Genomic DNA, 10,609 nt, shown 5'->3' with positions numbered 1-10,609 from the left:
AACTTGGGGATGAAGTTCCCTCGCTCCCCGGAGACAGAACCCCTCCTTCCTCGCTGGACTCCCTACACTGCGCCCTAAACAAGGACAGCGCCGAGGACCGGGAGGAACCCGGACAGCCGAGAACCCAGACCAGGCTCCCAACGCGCACGCGCAACAGCGCCTCCCACCGCAGCGGAGGCCTCTGTCCCAGGCTCCCATCGCGCATGCGCAACAGCGCCTCCCACAGCTTCTGAGGCCTCTGTCCCAGGCCCCCACTGCGCACGCGCAACAGCGCCTCCCACCGCAGCGGAGGCCTCTGTGCCAGGCCCCCACCGCGCACGCGCAGCCGCGCCTCCCACTAGCCCCCGGAATGGCCTCGCCGAGTGGCTGCTCCTCTAGGAGGGACTGGGGACGGACACTTTCACTCCTCCCTTAGCCTCCAAGTCCCAGTTCCTAGCTGCGCCGGCATTCATGCGTCAGGTTACTCCTCGGAGAGGATCCTACGAAATTTGAGGCCCTTCACGTTAAAAAAAAAAAAGAAAAGAAAAGAAAACGGAAGGCGGTCCTGCCGAAACCCGGGATCGAACCAGGGACCTTTAGATCTTCAGTCTAACGCTCTCCCAACTGAGCTATTTCGGCTCCTCTCACGCTCGCCTTGCAGCGAGATATTACTGAATTCTTCGCGTCTTCCCCGCTAGGTCTTCCACAATCGCAGCGTCTCTCCTTTGTCTCGTTAAATTGTCATTACAATGAAATTGTCAGGATTCTTTCGTCTTGCTTTTTTACAAGCCACGATGAGCTGCCCTGCGCACGTAACGAACTTTCTTTAACACGACCCGAACTTCTGACTTCATTTTTTGCAGGGATCGCGACCGAGCCCGTGGGCGGCTGTGGGCTTCGGCGGTCGCTGGGCCCGGCGCCCGCCCCGGGTGGAGCGGGGCCGGGGACGGCGTTGGCCGCCGCGCCGCGGGGAGGCCGCCCCCTGGGGCCCCTCGGAGCTGGGCTGCTCCCCGGGACCCCGCTCGGCCAACCCCCGGCCCTTCCCTCCAACCCGCCCCTGGGGTCAGGGAGTGGACACGGTCTTGGAGGCAGGGCTGGGTCCTCGAGGTCCCCCTTCCTCTTACCGGGCTTTGTGCGGAGGGGCCCGGCACGGTGCAGGCGCTCAGACAGCCCTGCGTGCTCTTTGGGGCAATTGTCCATCAGCAATCCTGCACCCTCCGCCAGCAGATTGTGTTTCTGAAACATCCTCCACGTGCCAGGCAGACTTTCTGCAATGCCTCAACATCCTATTTCCTTCCCCCGCTTCTCCAATTAAATTGTCATTCGCTGAAGGCAGGGATGATTATCGTACCGCACTTTTAGCCGGCTTCTTGGAGCATTGCATTAAAGCGGGGCCTTCACAGCCAACATTTAGGGATGGAGGGATGGATGCATGCATTCCAATGGGGAGAGTGGAAGGAGGGGAATATTTGGAGTCTCTTGTGTCAAATCCAAATAAAAGAAGAGCTTGGGATTTAAAAGAAGGCAGCGTCCCAAGGATGTGCCCATGAAGCACTGCAGCACGCCATGGCACCTGGGAATTATGACACCACGCCTGGATGGGAAGGAGACCAGAGAACCTGGGAAGGACAGTGATCTGTGAAGGCTTTGATGGGCTGGGAGTGAAAGATGGAGAAATTTGAAGCATCTGCCTTGTGCGTGTCATACATAAAAAAGGTGATAAAAGATGACTTTTACAGGCCTTGTGCGACATGAATGTAGCTACCTTTCCCATTCTCTTCAAAACAGTGCCCGAAAGACTTAACTTGGGTGGCTAGGCTAGGTACGTTTGGGGGTGTGGGTTGGAGAGGGTAAGAAAAGGTCCAGGGTCTGAGGGGAAACGGAGGAAAAAGGATCGGGGAGGTAAGAAAAGGAAGAACACAACCAATAACTTCATATTTTACACTTTAATGTGGTAGCATCCTTTGGCCAATGACAAGATAATAGAAACTAGATTGTAATGGTGATCACTTGTAAAGGTGGATTTCAGAATGTAAGTGTTGTGATGTATGTCATGGATTAGCTGGGTGGCCACACTACTGGTTTGCCCTGAACAGTCCTTGTTTGCATGTGTTGTCTCTGAATCTCGGCATGTACTCTTGAACATATCCTAGAATGACTGGAAAATAACGATGTGATCACCCAGTTTACAAACTGTGAAAACGAGCCACCGCTTGTTCTACATAATGAACTCTACTGTGCCACCATTAATGAAAAGATTTTTTAGCATCAGCACAATATTTGTTGCTGTTTTATAAAGGAGATTTTCCCCCCCAGGCCTGGTGTCATAATTCCCAGGTGCCATGGCGTGCTGCAGTGCTGCATGGGTACATTTTTGAGGGGAACACTGTGATATTGGACATCTGTGGGACGCTGCACAACCTACTAGGCTCATAGCCCCATAGATAACGCTGCATTTCTTTCAGTGACATTATCTCTTTGGGAAACTAGGTTTCCAGCCGATATGATAAAAAGCAATTGCCTGTGAAAATAAATGTGTAAAGGAAATAAGAGTGGCGGTGTCTACTCTGCTTCCATGGCTGGAGGAGTTGTGCACCAGCTACAGGGTGCACACATCCCATTGCTAAATCATGATGTTTATAAATAAAATAAAAAATAGAACACAAATAGAAATTATGTGTATAATTTTTTCCAAACAATTACAAAATTGTTGAACATAAATACTTGAGTTGTTTGAGCCAGAGCACTTAATAAAAGGAATTGTTTTTGCCCTGGCCAATGTGACTCAGTAGATTGGAGTGTCTCCCCCCTACCTGGGTTACGGGTTCAATCCCCGGTCAAGGCATGTACCGATGGATGTGGATGTATAATATTTCCCTTCCCCTCTTTCTAAAATCAATAAGCATAAAAAAATAAAATGAAATCAATAAGCATGTCCTGGAGTGAGGATTTTAAATTTTTTAAAATAAACATGAAAGGAAGTTTGGTATTTCTTTTGTCCTGGGGCATTGGAAAAGATTATTAAGACACTGAGCATTAGGAACAAAGAAAGTTGGAAAACCTCTAGCTTAGGGCCTTAGTGTTGATAGTAAGAAAATTATTATTGACCCCTAACCGGTTTGGCTCAGTGGATAGAGCGTAGGCCTGCAGACTGTAAGGGTCCCGGGTTTGATTCTCGTCAAGGGCAAGTACCGTGGTTGCGGGTACATCCCGGTGGAGAGTGTGTAGGAGGCAGTTGATCAATCTGCAGGAGGCAGCTGATCAATGATTCTCCCATTGATGTTTCTAGCTCTCTCTCTCTCTCCCTTCCTCTCTAAAAATCAATAAAATATATTTGGGGGAAAAGAAAATCATTACTGAGCTTGGGAGAAAATCTGGCTTTGCTCAGCAAGACTTTAGAGGCAAGAAGAGCCTCCAGAACCTCCACAGAGACCATGTGCGAAAGGCTCCAGTAAAGTGAAAACCTGCACGTACGTCACAGAGAGAGACAGACGAGAAAGAAGTTGGCACTCAGATGAGAAGGACATTGAAGAAGACTCCATGGTGAAAGCAGTTTTACATAGGCCGCAAATTAGCCCCTGGCTTCCAGCCAACTCCAGTCCAATTACCTGTGATGACTATGAACACTAATTATGGGAAGACCCGAGACTAAAACCACTAAAGAGAATATGTTGTATATAGTTATAACATCTAATACATTTTTTAGTTGCTGTCAACTGATAATTTGTCCTTAACTTTGCCTCCAGGACCCCACAGCACACAAAAATAGCACTTACTTTGATTTGCCTCTGATTTTAATCAGTATTTCTCAAGTGTTTAAAAATAATAAAACATTGGAATGTATAAAAATGCATAGGAGCCAGCTTGAAGGGAATCCCAGTGGCCAAATTTAGAACAATTTAAGCAACAAAATAAATAAGGCAAGTAATAGATTACTTACCTATTAAATAAAACAAATATTTATGAGCACAATAACAGAGGGAGAGGGACACTGAGAATTCTGGCTTATGGGTGAATGACTTGCATCTACTGATAAATGTGAAGGGTGTAGTGACATTGGAAATCACCATTTTCCAAGCATCATAGTAAAGGCTGGTTCAGTCAAAAATCATCAATGGATGCAAAGTATGAGGGGAAAGTTATATGATGAGCAGGATCATTGCATGGTCTCAAAGCATTTCTCCACATGTTGCTTCATACTTGCACGGGGAAATAGAACCTATACTGTGAAGAAACTGGGCAGTGCCTTCATCTGGTCATCAAGATTAACATCACCAATGAAGGACATTCAGATACCATGTGCCTCCTAATGTGATTGCTTGGAGAGGACACAATTTTGTCACTTATGTAACAGTCCAGCCAGGGATGTGTAACCTGAATTTAATCTAGAGGCAACACAAACAATCCAAAATAAGGGCATTTTGGTAAATGACTGGCTTGTATTGCTAAAGCTGTTAAATTCATAAAAGCAAAGAGCTGAGGAAAGCAAAGAACGGTTTTCAGATCAAAAGAGGCTAAAATACATAATCACTAAATGTAATATGTGATCCGGGGCTGGTTCCCATTGCAAGGAGGTATAAAGGCCTTAAAGAATATTATTGGGGCAATTGAAGAATTTGGAATATGGGCTGTAGACTACATAAAAGTTTCATGTCTTTGTTTAATTTCCTAAAACTGGCAACCATCGTTAGGTAAGAAAATATTCTTGTTTTTAGGAAATACATACTGAAGTATCCAGGAACAGAGATATCAAATCTGCCATCTACTCTCAACTGATTCAGAAAAATAAAATAGTATGCATACAAATACACAGAGAGAAAAAGAAAAGAAGAGAATATTAGAAAGTAAATGGAGGGAAATATTACCAGTTGCTGAATCTGGATAAAAGAAAGATGGAACTTCTTTGTACCATTTTGTAATTTTTATAAAAATTAGAAAGTCAGGATTTAAAAACAAAACAAAACAAAACACTTAACTGAGGCCCTTCTGGAGCCAGACAATTTCAGTCTAAAGCAAAGTAATGTTAGAGACAGAGAAGAACTTAGAGTTTATTTAGTCTGACCCACAACTTTTTAAAAAATTTCTTTATTGATTAAGGTGTTACATATGTGTCCTTATTCCCCCATTTTACTCCCCATCCCCTCCACTCATGCCCTTTCCCCCATGTTGTCTGTGTCCATTCTGAACCACAACTTTTACATACCAGAAAACTGAGGCCCAGAGATGCTATGAACAACGTGATTACGGTTATTGTCTTGCTTAAGATTGGTTTGGGCTGCCATAGCAAACCACCATAGACATCTGGGGGAGAGGAGGACAGTGCTTAACGAACAGAAATTTGTTTTCTCACAGTCCGAGGTCTGGGAAGTCCAAGATCGAGGTGCCTGCCAATTAGGTTCCTTGTGAGAGAGCTTTTCCTGCCTTGCGGGTGGCTATCTTATCACTGTGTGCTCACAGGCACCTTTCCCCTGATGCTGTGCAGAGAGAAAGAGATTAGAACCCTATCCTTATGAGCTCCTTAACCTTAATCACCTGCTAAAGGCCCTATCTCCAAATACAATCACTTTGGGGGTTAGGGCTTTGGCATATGAATTGAGGGGAGGCAGTGTCACAATTCCAACCACAGTAGTTTCACAGTTAGTTTAGTGCAGAACTGACTGCTGACCTATAGAACATTCTTTAGCTTGCACCAAATGCTCCTAATATGTTGTTGTTGTTGTTGTTGTTGTTGTTGTGTGTGTGTGTTAAAGAAAGACCTTATTTCAATTAAAAATTGGCTTGAGAGTCTAAATCCTCAACTGGAATCAGGTATTGAGGGCTCAGCTTTTATATGGGCATGTCCACACATTTGAAATTCTCTGTGTACAAAAAAATACCTTTGCTTGATGGATATAAAGTGATTTCTTCAAAGTTATATGTTAATGTTGTAACTTAGGGGGAGAAGTATAAAAATGTTAATAGATTGCAAAATCATCAGTGTTCTGCATTGATCCAAAAGAAGTCCATTTATTTAAAGCCATTAAACCACAAGTCAACAAAGACCTTATTGTTTTTTGTTTTTGTTGAATCGCATACATCGATATAAAGCCTCTAGATATATTTACCAGAAACAATTAAGTAAATTATAGTCAAGAACAGCCTGCCGAGTTTTTCATATGTCCTAATCCAGTCCTCCCACATCCATCAAGCAAACGCCTAACTAGTCACGTGGACCCCGCACAATGGCCTCAAGGCCCAAAAACTTGGATTCCAGAGCTTGGGTTTCAGCAGCTTGCACACTCTTTAAGTACTCATCAACTTAATTGCTTCTCTCTCTTTTTTAATGAAGTGGGCCAGGATCCCAACTGCATCCTTGCCCAACTCCCTTCCCCGCCCCTCTCCAGCAATGAAAGGATAAGGCCTGACTATTCACCCAAAGAAATAAGACAAAATAAATGTTATGCAGGAGCTTCCTAAAGCCTCGATAATTTTTTAAAAATATATATTTTATTGATTTTTTTACAGAGAGGAAGGGAAAAAGATAGAGAGTTAAAAACATCGATGAGTGAGAAACATCAATTAACTGCCTCCTGCACACCTCCCATTGGGGATGTGCCTGCAACCAAGGTACATGCCCTTGACGGGAATCTAACCTGGGACCTTTCAGTCCGCAGGCTGACTCTCCATCCACTAAGCCAAACCGGTTTCTGCTCAATAATTTTTTTAAATTCCAGAAACAAGAAAGAATTAGTTTTTGTTTGTTTGTTTGTTTGTTTTTTCCTTAGTGAAGATGCACAAGGTAGGGTTAAATGATCAGAGGCTCAGAATAGGAAGCCAAGACAGAGAGGTGCCTGTGCTATTTGGCCCTGAGTCCCCTCCAACCTCCCAAGAACCTCAGTCTTGACTGTCACTGCTTTCACCCACTTCTCTAGTCCTGTTCTTTCATCCCTTCCCACACCTTCATGTCTCACCATTGGCCAACTCCTGATCCACATCACACTTACCCAGGAGTCTTCACAACAGTCAGCTCTTCTCCACCATCCTTCCCCGTCTTCCTAGCACAGCCCGGCCAGTTTTTCTGGAGGACTACAGTAAATGGGTGGGATGGGTGAGAGAAAAGAGTAGAGCTTTGCTGCTTCCTGTGGTCAGAAAATGACTTCCAGCTTTCTTATGTATGAAAATGACATAATAATTATATAGGAAAATGTTATGAATTTTTAGGCTATCTATGCTGAAGTGTCATGGTGTCTACAGCTTACTTTAAAATGTCTCAAACATAAACACACACACACTCACATGAATAAAATTAATACAGCAAAATGTTAACAATTGGTCAACCTAGGTGGAGAAATGTATCTTTTAATTTTTGTTTTAATTTTTTTATAATGACATTTGAGAAAAGATAAATAGGAGCTTATGTTACAGATACGAGGAATTTCTGAATTGTAATGCTATGTTCACTACATAGTGAAAACATGTTTCTTATTGATGGGTTTTTAGGCATCAGAATGTGAATAGGAATATATTTTGTGAGAATAGAGAGGTCTTCACCAAATCCACAATCAGTCCTAATAGCCCATTTGTCCATCTGTTGCTAAAGTTTGTACTGTCTGTACCAGGACCATATTTTTGGAATCACCAAATCAGGACATGGGGGGCTGACAAAGGATTTTTTCCCCTTACTTCTGTTCTTACTCACATGAAAGCCTTACAGAGGTATAACATCAAAATATGCAGAAGTATGATTTTTTTGTTTAATATATCATGAAGCACCTTTACTGAAAAATAACACAATTAAATGAAACGATACTGTTTCAAAGACTGGGACACAATTTCCCAGAAAGTATGTTCAAGGAAGAAAGGATGTTTTATGTGGTCGTTGGTGTGTGAAGTGGTTGTAGTCAATTCCAATGTGATTTACAGAAAAACCTTTCTTTAACTTAACAAGGTCAACTCAATCTATCATGACATATGTTCGGGATAAAAATGTCTTCCTTTGTCTTTTATTCTTAACTTTTAATTTCCTTCTTGAATCAGGCTTTCAGTTTTGACCTTCACAATTACTAAGGAAAATCAGATTGCAGTAATTAGAATATTGCAGAAACACCCTACAAAACTATGGTCTGATTAGTCCATTAACTTAAGCAACCACACTTTCAACTCCTGAGAATTTTAAACTGATTTGATCTTAGCCGTGTGATACACTATTTTTTTTTTTTATGATAGCTGAAATATTTGCAGAGTAAGTCAGAGGTAGCATACTTCTTTAGAATGTTATGAGAGCAAAAGGATGGCCTGCAGGGTAGCAGATGAATTTTAGGGAAATGAGTGTTTTCTAAATATTAACACATGGAATTTGCATTTGATATGTAACATCCCAATAAGTTATAATGTACATTTCACTGTGGAGGCTTTTCCTGAGCAAAGAAAAATTGCTTTATATTTTCACCTAAGTTGATTCGATTAAAAAATGTGAAGGGCAGAACTGCAGAACCATTCATCAAAGTTTTTAAATTTGCTAGAAATAGATGTTTCTCAAGGGCTTATTTGGCCTATTTCATGTAATATTTCTCACCTCTGTGATTTTAATGCAGCATTTTAACCTGAAAATGTGCTTTCCCTCCTCTCTTACCCGTATCACTGTGTCTCACCACAATCTTCATTAAGTGTTCCAAGTCAAGTCAGTATTAAGGGATTAAGCAAAGCACAGAACTGTTATTAGAACAGACTTTTCATTGCAAGATTTTTCCAGCAGTTTAAAGCCAAGAGAGGAAAACTGTGAATTATAATTGCTTTTTTGCTTCTTAAAATTGACCTAATTAAGTCAAAATGATAAAAAGGGGCTTCCTACTTTCGGGTTGTTGTTTTTTTTTATTGAATTACATTGGTTAATAAAATTATATAGGTTTCAGGTGTACAATTCTTTAATACATCATCTGTATATTCTATTGTGTTCACCACCCCATGTATCATTCCATCACCATTAAGCCCCTTCCCCCACTTTACTTTCTCCTACCTTCCCCCCACCCCCATCTACTTTCCCAATGTAAGATAGAAAGATTATATTGGTAAAACAGAATATTTTCCACCACTGGGTAAAGCTTGTCTAAGAGTGTGTCAATTAAAGCATGGTGAGTTTAGCTATAAACATAATATTAGAAACACTGACTATTAAAGCTAAGCAAAGATCAAAGAACTATTCAAAAAAGTTTCCACAAAAGAAACACCAAAGTGAGGATTAAAGATCAGTCCTTCTAAACAACAAAACGTAAGTGAAATCAATAACAAGCTTAAGACTTGTGAAACTGGTTTACCTTTTTCTTCAAGTGTGAAGTTCAAGGAAGAAAGTATGTTTTATGTGGTCAGTGGTGTGTGAAGAAGCATGGGGTTCTGCGTGGAATGGGGTGGAAAGCAGATGTGTTTGTGTGGAAAGAGGGGCAGAGAGAAACTGAGAGAGACAAAGAGACAGTGACAGATAATCTGCTCCTTTAAAACCCCATGAGCGAATAGAGATGCTGAGTGTCTGGGTCCTGGGATACAGAGATGATTATACTCCCAGGAGCAAAAGTCTAGTGGGGGCACACAAACCTATAAACAGATGAATTTCCGAGTAAAATCTAATGGTAATATAAAGGGCAGAATGTCAACAGCTGCAGGTGAGGCCAACTTTGGTGAGTAGGTGACATTTGGGTTGAGTTTTGAAGATTGACTAGGAGTTATTCAGACAAAGAGGAAGGTGCATTTCTGAATGGACAGATAACTGTGCAGAGGAATAGGGCCTTCAAAGGGCTTGGGAGATCCCAGCATCCTGAGGAGGCCAGGGTGCCCATGTGTGAGGGCAGCTGTGGATGGAGCTAGAAGGAAGCAGGGAGCCCAGGTATGGTAACCCTTTAGAGTTTGAAGCATTAGACAAAAGGGATCCAAAATGTATTTTCTATGTCAGGGAGTGGTTTGATTTATAAAAATACAAGTCTGGGTGGGCTAGAAAAGGTCAATGGCAGGGAGGGGAGAAGGGAGAGGGACATATGTAATACTTTCAACAATAGAATATTAAAAATTTTAAAAATAAAGACAAGTCTGGGGAAGTATAAAGGAAAGGTCTGAGTGGAGAGGGTCTGGAGGCAGGGAACCAGCTGGAGGGTGTCACAGTTAAGTACTAAGGCAGTGGCAGTGAGCGAGAGCTGAAGAGGAGACACCAGAATTCAGAGATGGTTAAGGAGGAATTGTAGGATTTGTAATTAAACATGGGCAGAAAAAGAAGAAAGAGTCAAGGGTGGCCTCAAAGCTACTGGCTTTGGAGTGGGGGGAAAGTTGCTGAGTGGAGAGCACAGGAACAAAATGTAGGTGCTAGGAAAAGGAAGTGTGGGCATCACAGTCATTAGGAGAATGAGGATTGAGGATATCCAGAGAGAGCATGTGAGTGAGGAGTTCAGAAAGGAATGCTGGGGACATCATCACACAGGGCAATGATTCTTAACAAAACAAGGGAGGCAGCAGAGAGGAAAGAAAAGGAGTTCCCCTGCCTGTCTCGGGGCTGGCTCTGCTTGGCTGCTTTTGTTGAGCTGGGGACAAGGTGGTTTTTGTGAAAGGGCATACTCTCTAGGAAAGGCAGGCTTTCGGAATTTTCCTTTTCCATCTGCATGGCCCGGTA

Source organism: Pipistrellus hanaki, assembly GCF_964339955.1.
Source record: "Pipistrellus hanaki genome assembly, chromosome: 3".
NCBI lineage: Eukaryota > Metazoa > Chordata > Mammalia > Chiroptera > Vespertilionidae > Pipistrellus > Pipistrellus hanaki.
Note: the sequence above shows the minus strand (reverse complement) of the source record.